The sequence below is a fragment of the Thunnus maccoyii genome, chromosome 7 (assembly GCF_910596095.1).
Source record: "Thunnus maccoyii chromosome 7, fThuMac1.1, whole genome shotgun sequence".
Lineage (NCBI taxonomy): Eukaryota > Metazoa > Chordata > Actinopteri > Scombriformes > Scombridae > Thunnus > Thunnus maccoyii.
Window position 1 is genome coordinate 18,892,275 of NC_056539.1, and position 13,803 is coordinate 18,906,077.

Sequence of the window (13,803 nt, forward strand, 5' to 3'; positions counted from 1 at the left end):
CAGTAGAAGAAACAATTAGGCCAAATAACAAATAGAAAGCCAACTGAGCTGATGTGTGTCTGTGTTTGTAACATCAAAGGTTCAGTTCAGAAGTTCGCCGCACAAATTGAGCCTTTTCACACACCATACTTTATTATAAAACATGTGATTTTCTGTCCACTTACTAATTAATTGAAAATGCATCCTTTAAATCTGAATTCAGTTACATTATTTTCTTCATTCATTATCCAGCCATTAGATTCCGGCACTGAATAATTGTTCATATCTCCACCACTAGAGGGAAGTGTTGTCTCTGAATGGTCACTGAAACCTGCCTGAAGAGAAGAGGGCCAGCTTCTCCCTATCGGAGCAGTTTAGGTAAGAGTACTTATGGTATTAGTATTTTATGAATGTAAAGAATAAAACAACACAGTAAACATTGATCAAAAACACTGATATGAGCCAGTTAGCGCATTAACATTAACATTAGATAGTGATAGACAGTGATTACTCTAATTGCTTCCACCTGGTGAGCCAAAAAGTTTCAGCTCAAAATTACATCATTTTGTAGAGTGGTGAGTTGTTATCTATTATGCTCATATCAAGCTTTAAAAAAAAGAAGATTTGATGTGAATTTCTTTGCTGAGACAGCTGACAAAACTGTCAGCTCAACCGAGTTCTCATCTTTCTAGCAAACATTATCCAAACTGTGGTGTCATCTTTTTTTATTATATTTGTTTTCAAAAACTTGTTTGAAAACACTAAGCTAAGTGCTTTGAGCTATTTGCTGAAACCAAATAGCTTCCGCACCACTTTGACAGTAAATATGTAATTTCCCGTTTCCACCCTGTGACTATCATTAGCTGTTGTATGCATTTCATGTGTATATATGTAGTGTGAGTGCACCCTGAAGGCTATACATTTCGCTGTCGATTCACAGATGTGGACCATCATCAAAGTGTACTTTTCCCCTTGAGGGAGGCATCCAACAGTAGGCTACACCCTTCTGAAGTCAGGAGGTCTGTGTTTGCTCCAGGGATTACATTACCACACCAGAGGCCTTCCAGACAGACCTACAGACTGACAGACTGCATCACCACCCAAGGTAAAGCCTCCTCTGCTGGTGGGTGCAGTGGACGGTTCAGGATAGGCCCAGGAGCTTCACGGTGTTCCTCTCTTTTCTGGGGAGTGTGTTGACTCAGATGGGACGAGTAAACAGAACTGGGGTGAAGCCATGTGGGCGCTCCTTTCTCATGGAGCCCTGGCCCAGTGGATTAGGCTAATGCTGGCCCATGAGGGGGGGTGTTGCAGTGCGGCCTTCACTGACAGGAGGTGATGGATTAGGGCTTTGTCAGGGTCCATGTCGGCCTGAGGGACCCAGTGATGAAGGAAGGAGGGAGGCAGAGGGGAGATCAGGGCCCAGGGGCAGCCCAATCCCAGGATCAGTAACATGTTGACAAGGGATTATCCCGTTTGGTGTGTTGCTGAGGTCTCATAGATGGTCTGGGAGAGAGATAGCAAGTGTACATGCACATGATGTGAGATGTCCAGAGATCTTTAACTGAAGGCAATGTTAGGGAGAGTGACTGATGGCACAGATGGTTGTTGTTACAGGTGATATAATACTTGGACACGATACTACTTGTGATGTGATATGTGTGCTATAAAGATCTGTGCATGATTTTTAAAATTCTAAGTCATGTGCCATCAAAACAGAAAAAAAATGCAGGTTTCCATGTCAACCAAGTAACAGTCAATTCAAATGATTGCTCCCTGTTCTCCTTTTTGAGACATCAAAATTAATCAAAATCTGCTGCTGTAGTGACTGTTAGAAATGAAAACCTTAATCATTTTGGGTTTCGACTACAAGCTCTGAGAGCCGTTGATTTAACAATAGCCGTAAATCCCCACGCATGAACAGAGATTGAATTACAGTAAGCGCTGGCGATAGCACCCTTTGCTGGAAACGGCGGTGGCATGGTATCTCAGCCACATTTTGCCTCCTTCGTCAAAATGTGAAAACCAGATTGTCTTTTTATGGGTTCCCTTTGAAATCTGGCACACTTGACCCTCCCTCCGCTGTGATTTTACTGCATGCTGTGGTTTATTTCTGGAAACCTCCTACGCTCTTCAGCTTGTTTAAGACGCCTGCCCAAGTGTGCCTTTTGTTTACTTTGCCAGTTGGGACAAACAGTAAAGTGAGGTGATTAAGCATTTGCATGAGGTCTTGAACGCCCCAACAGAAACCACAAGGAACATTTGAAGGGAGGCTCGTCAGTCCACAGTTGTAGGTACTGTTGAGAAAAAGGATCTGGAGGCGAATAAATTACCAAGTCTTGGCAATATCAGCCACTGGCAGTGGCACTGTCTTTACATCTGGGCTTTGTCTAAAGTTATTAAATGTGAAAAATGAGCTCTCCTGTGTGATGTTACGGTAAACGATATGGAATGACATTATTTGACATGAGAGCTTTCTATCATCTACTTTAGGAATATAAAATGATACTCTGAGGAGGTCAGATATTTGACATTTAACTCTGCAATTTTTTGCCAGTAATACATGCCTCAGAAGATGGATTTGTATTGAGGTTATGAAACACAAATTATTAGTCTTACATATTCAGATCATGAGAGAAGGGAAGGAGGTAAGGGGGAGTAAAGGGGGAGAGTGAGACATGACTGTGAGAGATAGTGACTGACATGTGGCAAGGAGGCACTGATCCGTCTCTTGACGAACTTGTCACCTCACCACGCTCCGTGTGTCAGGGCCTGGCAATCTCCCTGTGTCAGGCGTGGGTGGCCTCCTGACACGCGTTTGAATGTGTGTGTCACGTCCGTCTGGGCTGAAACCGCTCCTGAACACACACCCACACAACGACACTGACACTGTGCCATCAGGCCCGCCACCAAGCCCAGACGGAGTCCCTGGCAATCACAACCTTTATCTCTTCCCTCTTTCTCTACGGGTTTCTCTCAACCTCTCAGTCTCCCTGTTGCTTTCTCTTCCTCTCAGAGTCTAGCAGTCATTGGTTGAGTACAACCACAGACATTAACCAGCAATTTGGGCCTGAATGATTATATTTAATGTAATTACGACCATGAGAAACAGAAAGAGGGCCTTGGGAGTGCGCCCAGCTCTTGGACTGAGTTCATCTGAAAATGAACCCTATGCTGTAAATTGTGAGTACCTGTCAGTGAACAGAGTGCCAGCCAGTCCTACACAGGCGTCACTCATAGACCCCACTCTGTAATTGCCTGCTAGCTGGAGCTGCTGTGTAATTTTTTGACGTGGCTCTGTGGCGGTGGTGGCGCTGACAGAATAAGGGACTAGAGATTTAATGCCCGGTCTCAACTTTCTCCCAAGCTTCTGACTCTCTCTTTCTGCTCTATTGGTGAACCTTTTTATTCCTGGCTTCAATTATTTTCTGTGGGCTAAACTCAGGCTGCCCAGGTTGTTGCAAGAAGGGCACAGTCTGGCATGAGTTAAAAGCGACTTTAGTGTCAGTTGTAGAGCTGGATCATATCCTTGTTTTTGCAGCAAAAAGCACTACGAAGATCCCATTAATTCAGTGGGAAATTTGGAGAGATGTCATTCATATTCACCGAGGAAGGCTGCGTGTCTTCACATAACAGATGTCGGTCCATTTGCTGACACCCTACATATTCATTCCAGTGCATTCCTGCAGGTGTGTTTGTAGGTGGTGATCTCCCTGTGATGCACCCACTCAGCATAAAGAGTGGGAGGAGGAGGAGGAGGAGGAGGAGGGGGAGGAGGGAGGGTGAGTCTTTAGTGACAATAGCTCCCCCCCGGACACTCAGTGGGTGTGGGCGGGGGGCATTTAAAGGCCATTCATCCCCCGGCAAGACCCCCCGAAGACTCCCCCACATTCTAGGGATGACTACCTGCCCAGGAGCTCTCTCTCAGCCCATCTGTCCCTCCTTTTCCCTCCTTCACCAAAGTGCTCCTGGAGAGGCTGCAGGCTCCTCCACACACACGTACCAATGGGTGATTGCTGACTCAGCTCTGCATCAGGCTGACGGTGCAAATGGAGCAAGGCAGGGGGTAAAGAGTGTGTGAGCGTATGTGTCTGTGTGTAGGAGGACATGGGCTGCTGTTGTATTTGTTGGGGAATGAGTCGGTGTGTCTGTTTGTGTGCGTGGGAGTTACCGGGCGGATGATTGAGCATTCATTAGTGTTGATGGATGTGTGTGCGTGGGTGTTTTTTGTGAGTGGACGGATACGTGTGTATGAGGTGGTGGGTGTGTGTGGGTTTGTATGTAGGAGGAATTCAGTGGGTGGCTGTGGGTGTTTTACTGTGTAGGTGGGTGCGGGGCTTGATATCCTGAATTAAATATATGCAAACTGACTTAAATGTATCTACAAAAAAAACTCATAAACATCAGTGACACATTAACATTTTGCCTCTTACAATTAAACACAGATTAAAAAAAAAATGTAAAAGAGAAGAACAGTTTTTGAATACATTTAAGCATCTAAATGTCTGAAATTATGATTATGAATATTGAATATTGTTGAAAAAAATCTCAACATAATATAAATATAATATAATATATACCTATCATCTGCAAATTGTTCTTGTATGTAACACATGCAAAACAAGGTAAATTTAATGCCTGATAGCATGTCTGTAACATAAGATTTTAGAGTCAATGCCAATTTCTCATCTAATTTGGATAAATATTTAGCTTTGGGATATTTTTGCCCAAGAAGATCCATTCATGAAATTTTGATGCCAATATGCAGGTGTGTTTTTTCAGCAACATGCCCTCATTTCTTGCAGCAAGGCAGCAGTTTGTAGCCTTATTCCCATAAGCGGGTCTATAGGAACAAGCACAATGTGACCTTCATTCCAGCAAGCTCAGCCCATTAGTCCAATTTACTCAGCTGTCAAACTCCAAATTCACACTCTCATCCACTCTGAGAGCAGCAGGTTAAAAGAAGAAAGGCGTTCTGCATTCCTCTCACCCTCTTGTATTTAAACCTCACGGTCTTTGCACAGAAACTTGCTGAATAAACCTTCCTCTCTGTCCAGCAGTGAGAAACCAAACCTCATCCCCCTCCCTCAGTGGGAGGATGACTGTAGATGAGTTTGTAGTTGAGAACACTTTCTGGCAAGCAGGCATGCCGCCGGCTGCACACACGAGGCCTGCAGGCGTGGGAAAGACCTGACTCTGATAATAAGCAGCATTTGGCCCTCCTAACCTCTGCAGGCTTTGGCTCGGGTTAGTTGTCTCTTTCTCGCTCACTTGTTTTCTCTCTCTTTCTCTCTGTGAGTGGAGGAGTCACAGGAGAGGAGGTCAGCCAGGGAGAGGCCCACAGCTGTGGCTGCGAGGTCTCGGTGTGTTTATTTGGGCAAGCCCAACCAAAATAAGCTCCAGCCAGGCATTGCTCCTGAGGACTGGGGCCACCACCGCTGCGGTGCTTTTCATCCTAACAATGGGGAAAGTGCTCTGATCGAGGAGGGTGCTGCACGGCAAAGTTTACTGTACAACAGCTGCCTCATCTGTGGGGGAGGAAGTGTGCTGCAGATGTGGACAGGATGGATGGTTCATGTTCCCACACCTACTCAGTTGTACAGTTGTTCACCCGTGCTCGGCGGTCAGTGAATGAGTTCCTTTGTTTAGCATGAGAAAGTTTGCCTGCCGAGTGGGAACGCCACAGGGCGGAGATCCAGAATGAGTACAGTGTTTAATATTTACATTAAACAGGTTACATAGGGTGCATAATGTGTATGCACAGAGCTGTGCACCTCAGTACATTACAAAATATCATCTTTATATAATGTTGAAAGCAGTTAGATGTATTTGTAATGTGATCCTTATGCAATGTTCAGTATTTTCTGTTAGTCATGGTAGTTTGGTAAAATCTGAATAGCTCTGTCATTGATAATCATGTAAAATAAACAAACAACACAGTTGCCCAGGTTATTTTAATGGGGATTGACAGGCCTTTGTCTGTGATCAGAGAATAAAGGGCTCTAAGCTAAACAAAGTAACGGAGTAAAATTACAGGTGTTACTTCTCAGTGTGTTTATAGCTGGTATAATATAAGCTAACTTTGGATGGAAGGGCCATAAAATGCATAAGGTCACAACAATGCCTTTGATTCACTGACCTGCTCCGCTATCACTCAGGTGATCTATATTGGGGGTGAGCAGTCCTTTTATTTGCAGAATAACAACATCCCCATCCTGCTTTACTCATCACACTATCCTGCACTGACCCCTCCAATTAAAAGGGTCACCCAGCCCTATGCAAAGGTGAACAGGTGTGCCCCAGGCCTCACTAGGCTGGGTGATTGACAGCTGCCCGCCCACCGCCCCCTCCAGCCGCCAATCACTCCTCCCTGCCCTGGCCACCTCCTCTCTGCTGCAGCTCTGCTCATCTGTTCTGGGTCGTAAAAGTTGACAGATGATTAGCTGTCCTGCTTATCTTGTTTGCTCCGCTTCCATGCTGTGAAAGTCACCATCTAGCTGTTTATCTGAATTTTGTACCCTGCATCATACCTTGCCCATGCCCAAGGCCTTAACATACCTCCTCCTTCTCACCTCTGCACAACCTCTACAGAACTCAACATTTCCAACTCCATCCTTCCTTCATCAGCAACCCCCCTCCCCCCCCACCCGACCCCTCCTTGCATAGCTCCTGTCGGTCAGTCAGCACCTTAGGTAAAAGCCCTGGATGTGTTTGCCTGTTGAGGCCCCTCTTGGCTCTGACAGTGGGGGAACTGCGTGGGGCCACAAAGAGGGACACGTGTCAGCAGAGCCGACAGACAAAGCAGGTGCTGTTGCCGGGGCTCAAGGAGGGGCAGCTGTCCGTCAGACCTGCTGCACCCAAACACTGACCACATCACATATGGCCACTAGATCAGGGCCTGACTGATTGACAGCCAGCCAGTCAACTCTACTGCTGGAGACTGACCTTAAACTGACCGCAGCTTCACTGACGTCAGAATTGTAAAACAAGTATTCTGGTGTTTTGTTGCTGGTTTCAATACTACCATGTGTTGTTTGAGAGCCAATTTAAAGGGCCAATACGTTAAATTTGAGGTTGATTATGTGTGTTGCTAAAGAACTTCCTCTTGTTGACCATCTTTTTTAGCCACAGAAATTGCAGAAAGTCTCCCTTTAATCCACATTTATTAATTTACCAAGTGTGACTGTAACAAGCAACAGATGCCAACACACTGTATCTGCCACATCTGCCAGCTTTTATCTGCACCCTAATTTTTGCTACAAGCAGGATGCTTCCAGCCAATCACCACCTCCAGGGGGCCCGCGATTCTTAACCATTACCCCCCACCTCCTCTGAAATTAAAATGCAAAAATGCAGACTGCCCTGTGAGATTCCTCGCTACAATTCGCTGTTCTTCCCCTCCCCTAACCCCGACTCCCCTGAAGCATCACTCTGAGGTCTGACAGCAAGTGGGTGACTTCTGACAGGTCGCATTGATCTCCTAGCTGGGAAAGAAGTCAGCTTGACAATGGAGAACATGTGTCCATTTTAGGACAAGCCTTAACTTGTCTGACCCCCTCATTTGGGATGCACCCACAAAAAAGCCATCCTTTGGTTAAAAAAAATATTTCATCTTCTCAGACAGGAATTTGTTCCCTTGTAAATGTTATGGCCTGACTTGTTTGAAGTAAAGTAGAAATGATTGTATTTTGTTTTTCATCTAAATACTGAATAGAAGCATTTGTCTTTAATTCAGCAATCTGCAATGTTGCGCACTTTCTGCTTGGTGGGTTGTGTTGGTGGGTTAGATTGAGGGCTTTTTTGGGGTTCCTTTAAAGCGGCACCATGGAGAAATGTGTTATCGTCTGTGTGTGATTAGGTAGTTCTGTTCCATTGCTGTTGCTTCCATGTGAACATTAAATAAGAGCCAGCCCACTTCTAAAATGTCTTTGATAGATGATATGAATAGCTAAATTCATTTATACAGCTTTGAAATGACTCAAACTGGTCACATTAATAAAAGGGATCATAATGGAGACACAGATAAGCAGGAAGATGGTTTAGTTTACATTTGGCTGGCTTGTTGCTGTATTACACATTACAATGATTGTTGGAAAACCACAGTTTTACACTGTGATGTGCACTTAGAGTAGAGCTGTGCGTGCCTAAGACACAGTAGGCTTCAGCACAAGGCGGGGTTGACTCTCTTTGTCCCAGGCCTGCATATGTATACAGTATATGTGTGAGAAAGACAGGAAGAATTGATTTCCCTTGATAAAACTGAACTAGAGGATCTGGGAGGTAGAGCATGTGTGCATCTGACTGCCACAGCAGCCTGTAATAGTTTTACAGAACCCCTTTGAATGAAACAGTGTGTGCTGATGGGGAAAAATGCCAAGATTGCTTATCTGGGTTCGCAGTGGCAGCAGGCTAATCAAGGTAACAAGATTCTTCCCAGCCATTTCCTCTAGCTTGCTCACTCAAAGTAAACGCTTTTATCTTCACTGTTGTCACTACCCATAGCTCATGACCAAAGGTGAGGTTTGGAACATACACAGAGACGTTTGCCTTCAGACTCAGCTCCTTCTTCACCACAACTGTCCACATTATTTCTGACGCTGCACCAACCTTTAAAAACAACAATTTCAAATGACATGTTTTGGATGTGTACACACAGCAGGGTGGTTCTGCTCTTGACTATGTCTGGACACCAAGGTTAAACAGCTCAATACAAGTACTGTACTGCTTGCTCCTCAAACTGATTTTCAGTTTATGAATGCCATATTTTGCCATAGATTGCTTCTCAGTATGGACGTTTGCACGTGCTCATGACAGCAGGGTTAAATGGATAGCACCTACTCATCGGTGTTGACGTCTGAGAAGTACTTGCTAAAACAGTCACTCATTGGTGCAGGATGAAACGTGATGAAGTCATGCTTTACATCTACTGCCAGACGGTTTGTCTCCAGAAAGTCAGTTAGTAGTGTGAATGTGTCACTTATCCAGGATAACAGCCTTATTCTATAAGTTGCGGTTTCGCATATCTGGAGTCTGGATGAGTTGTGATAAGATGCAATAAGCTATAGCTCCTGTTGTAAGATATGACATATTACAGAATATAATAGAAAAGAAAAACTAAACATGGCCTAAACCCACAAACAGGTGCGGTTGTTTTCTTCTTCCTCTGTTGTACAGTTTGGTGAGAGATGATAGAACACCTTTCCTTCTCTAGTTTAAGTTTTCTGTCAGGGCAAATAGGCTGACAGGCCCTCGTATTGTACATGTGTATGTGTGAGGTCAGTGTGAGGGGACTGGCACGCCAGTGAGTGACTTGATTTCAATCTGGAGACATAAAGTTGATTTCAGGGTGAGTTAAAGGCCCAGCACTAAATCAAACAGGATTCTCAAAAGGAAATATTCTCAGCTGCCAATCCACTCAAACCATATAAGACACAAATACTGAGTGATAGAGTTAGGCGAGGACAGCCAGAGGACAGTATGATGTCAGAAATCTGTGTTATAACTATTAGAGAATGTGGTGACTTGCCATCAAGGTAATAAACCTTTTAAAGTAAAAACAATTTGTGTATAATCCTGTCAGCACTTTTATCATAATACATTTCCCATCAATGTAATAAATGTAACCTGAAAGTCACATTTCCCCTTTTATCAGCATTATTTCATTGTTGGTTTTTATTGCATGAACAAGCAGGTTTATTTGAGTTCGTTTCCACTGATAACATGAATATCATTAGTCATATGCAGATGTAGCACCATTGTTATCTTCCTATTGTAATTATTCTGATTGAATGACATCTCTACTGTGATGATTATTAGTATACAACATATTACATTTTTAGATCAATATGTTTCATGTATATCCATGTCTTGCATATGCTCTTGATGATTCTGCAGATGTGTAAACTGCCAACATTTGTTAACTTGTAAACTATCGATAGTTAACATAGCACAGATTCTTTCAAATCAATAGCAGCTGTTCAGTTGGGTACATTTTTGTCCTGCTTCTGTTACAGCTGCAGTTAGTTATTCAATAATTTCAATGGTGATTGAAGGAATTAAGTTTCATCTTATCTCAGGCATACTAGAACCCTTACATTTAGATTTTCACGCCAGTGGCACTGTTGAATTTCATTTTAAACTCATATAGTTTCTGGATCTCAGATGTACTTAACCATCTATGTCAACACTGCTCCTTTTGTGGAAATAGGCAAGAAAACAATATTTTGAGTCATTTCATCTTTCAAGAGGCCACAGTTAATTGACGACATCCCTCCTTGCGTCACTCACAACACCACAAGCTGAAGTGTGGTGAGTGTGAGTCTGTGTGAAAATGACAGCAAGTGTTCTAGCGAGGAGTAGGAGGGTGGCGACTGTGCCTTTCATATCAATGCGAAATGAATTTGTGTTCTAATTAATGCATCACAGCTCGGCCGATGCACCAAGCAGCATGTGCTGAGGGCTCCAATCTGCATGGAAGCTCAAGCTAACTAGAGAAATGATTACAGTTTTACTATATCTCTCTTGTTTGCTATTTCCATGGTTACTCTCGAATGAAGTGCCTTTTTCAGTTTTTGAGATGTAGTCCTCCAGTTTTGATATAGCTGATGTTGTTCAGAGATTGTGTTATACAGAGCTGAAGTGAAACTAGAACATTCAGATTTTGTTCCAGAAATAAGACAATCCCATTGACATTTGTAATAGTGCATTTAACTAACAATCTAGCTGTAAAACAGCCTTCTCAACAGTATGTAATGTTGTTCATTGCTATATTTAGATAAAGATGGCAATAAAACAAACAAACAATCTAATATTGTTATTCATTCAACATTTCTGTTATTAGTGGCCTTTAACAAACCAGACACTGAGAGTTAAATGTCATTGCTTGACGGAGGAGGCGAGTCCAGAGGTCGAGAGGCCACAGCAAGTTTAGACATGTCTGTAGGCCAGAGAGGACTGAACGATATTGAAGTTTTTTGACAGCAGAGATTACAGCTAGTAAGTTGAAAAAACAACTTCAGAGGAAAGAGTATTGGTGAATTTTATGGATATGGACAAAGCCAAGTTATGATGACATAAATACTCGCACTGCCACGCTGGTAAAATTTCATGTGATCTGTAGTCTTTTGTATGCTCACACAGTTATCTTTGTACAACTGTTAAATTTATAACAGCAAGTGCTCTGGTGGATGCCAATTTGTCTTAGAATATGAAAAGTAAACCTTCAGTTTCAGAAGGTTCAGAAAGACTGATGAAAGAAAGAAGTGACAGATTGCATTTAGCTGCAGAAGCTAGTTGGCTAGCCTGGATGTGATGTCATGACTTTACCTCTCTATTACTATTTATGTATTAAGATAAGATAATATTTTTAATCATTTGCGCTCAAGTTCCACAAGATACTCCATATATTATTGAAGTAATGCACACTTACTTAAGGAGAAATTTATTAGTTTATCTGTATGCATCCAACATGGATCTTATATTCTATAGTTTAAAACTATGGAATACAACCGACTTAAAAACTTAGTAACAGTTGTGTAACGTTGTAACAGTTTTACAGCTAAGTATTTATTTTAGTGTAGTAAAATAAGGGTTTAGATTTATTGAATGAAGATACTTGAATTATTTATTCTCACATGAATCTTGCTCGTCTCTCTTGACCTCTCCAGTGGCATCAGGCGCCCTCACTTACCAAACCACTGTTTTCCCTGCTTTTACATCTGTGACCTTTGATAACCAGAACACATTAACCAGTCATTGTCTGACATTCAACTCCATTCAAAGCCTGGGGTCACAGTCACAAATCAATACCTTGTGTTTCATATCTCCACAAGCAGAATCTCCTAATCAGTCAGGAACAGTGTGGACCATCCACTGATGCCTTTTCCAGCCTCCTCTTTTTAAAGACACTGGTGGAAATAAGTGGCAGTGGAAAACATGTTTATAGATGTTTTATGGCACAAATGAGAATATGAAGTATGTATCCCCATCACTTGAGTGCACGCTCTGTGCTTGTTTTGTTGGCTACCTGCAGATCCTGTCTGTTGTCTGACAAATGTCCAACATAGAAGTCTAGTATTTCAAACTCACCTGTGAGTTTATCACACACCACGTGTTCATAAGGATAGAATAGACTTCTTCCCATGATCACCCTAGATGTGGACAGATGGCAAGCATCAAGCTGCTACTTCCTGCAGTCATTCAGGGGTGACCGGCTGGCACTCAGTGACATTCTCCAGGTTCTCTCTACCATGGATAAACACAGAACTGCTCACTTTCCCTACACAGAAATGTTCCCCTGAACTCTCCTGCTCCAGTTTGTGTCCATTGGGCTTTGATGTGGGCCATGTCGGGTCAGCCCCTCCACATCTTTTGCCTGACCTGAAGGGGCACGCTGAATAGCTTCCCCTGTCTGTGATTCCTCCATGGGGAAAAACACACACATACTCATTACAACAGGCTCTCTTGTTGTTGGTCTGCGTGAAGGCATTCCCACCTGTGACTGGGGCTGTGAGACGGGCGGAGGGATGTGTGAAATATCAGTCTGAGATGGCTGGAGGCTGGGCAGCAGCTCAGAGAGACGGAGGGAGTGGGCCAGCTGTAGATCTAATATCACCTACGGTCCTGCCGGCTGGGAAGGCCTGCCTAATATGATACACATGTGCTACATCCTGTCTGAGCCACTGCCTGGCTTTGTGGTGCTGAGTATAGGCATGGTGGGAGGGAGGTGTGTGTGTGTGTGTGTGTGTGTGTGTGTGTGTGTGTGTGTGTGTGTTTGTCCACTATGCGTATATATGAGCATGACATATGACAGCTGGTGAGCGCGCTTGCCGTGTATTCTGTAATTTGTGTTCTTTTCTGTGCACACATCTATTGCATGTCTGTGTGTCCTGGGAGAGGGATCCCTCCTCTGTTGCTCTTCCTCAGGTTTCTTACATTTTTTCCCCTTTTTATAGGGATTTTTAGGGAGATTTACCTTATTCAAATCGAAGGGTCTAAGGTCAGAGGATGTTGTATTGCTGTACTGAATGTAAAGCCGCCTGAGGCAAATATGTGATTTGTGATATTGGGCTATACAAATAAAACTGACTTGGCTTGACATGTACTGATCCTCCAGACTTGAGTGTTTATGGTGTTAGCTGGAAGTTATATTGTTAGCTTTCACTGATTACCGTGTCAGTTACTACAAAAAACTTTGTTGCTATTGTCTGAAGACCAAAGCATCACTTTGTGTAGCTTTCTGCTGTAATTTTGGGATGTAGGGAGACAAAGGATAAGTAGGAACATATCTTTTTAATGATTGTTTTACCTTTAGGGCCAAGAGTTTTTGTGGGATAAGTCTAAGAAGTTTGGGTATTTTGCAAGTGGCAACCAACCCGTCAGCAAACAGACCTTGTGTACAAGTCGGGTGTGTTGGAATGTTTGAGTGAAGCGAAGCCTTGCCATTAACATACACTTTATCTCTAATTAACTCTCAAGTGGTTACTGATTGACCCTGTTACACCTGGGCGGATATGCCAGAGCTTTTAGCAGCTGCGTCGAGGGAGAAGAGCTCTTTTGATTTAAATCCACCTTCAGTCTCTAACTTCACCACTGGGTAAAAGAGTTTATAATGCAACCCTGGCTGACACCGGTGAGCTGAGATTACTCCGGAAGTGGATCAGTGTTGAGAGCACATTAATGTATCTTTAGAGTCTTACTTGATAATACCAGTCTGACTACCTGGGATTCAATCCATATCCCTCCCCCAGCGACCAAAATAGCCATGCTTTGATGGCTTAAAATTAATTACCAATTTACTGAGTCCATAACTTTATCTTCAACTCCTGC

The 13,803-nt window shown here is 43.3% G+C and overlaps 1 protein-coding gene across 2 annotated transcripts in view; it reads left to right on the forward strand.

Annotated features, from left to right (window-relative positions):
- Positions 1-290: 290 nt before the first annotated feature.
- Positions 291-13,803, forward strand: part of her6 (hairy-related 6) — a 58,682-nt gene continuing 45,169 nt past the window's right edge. Inside the window, exons 1-2 of one of the 2 annotated variants that reach the window (XM_042416474.1) lie at positions 291-357; positions 920-1,084. The gene's annotated coding sequence lies outside the window, so the exon portion shown is untranslated. Of the gene's footprint in view, positions 358-455; positions 555-919; positions 1,085-13,803 lie in introns of those variants that run through there. The other variant, XM_042416475.1, reaches the window with a different exon arrangement.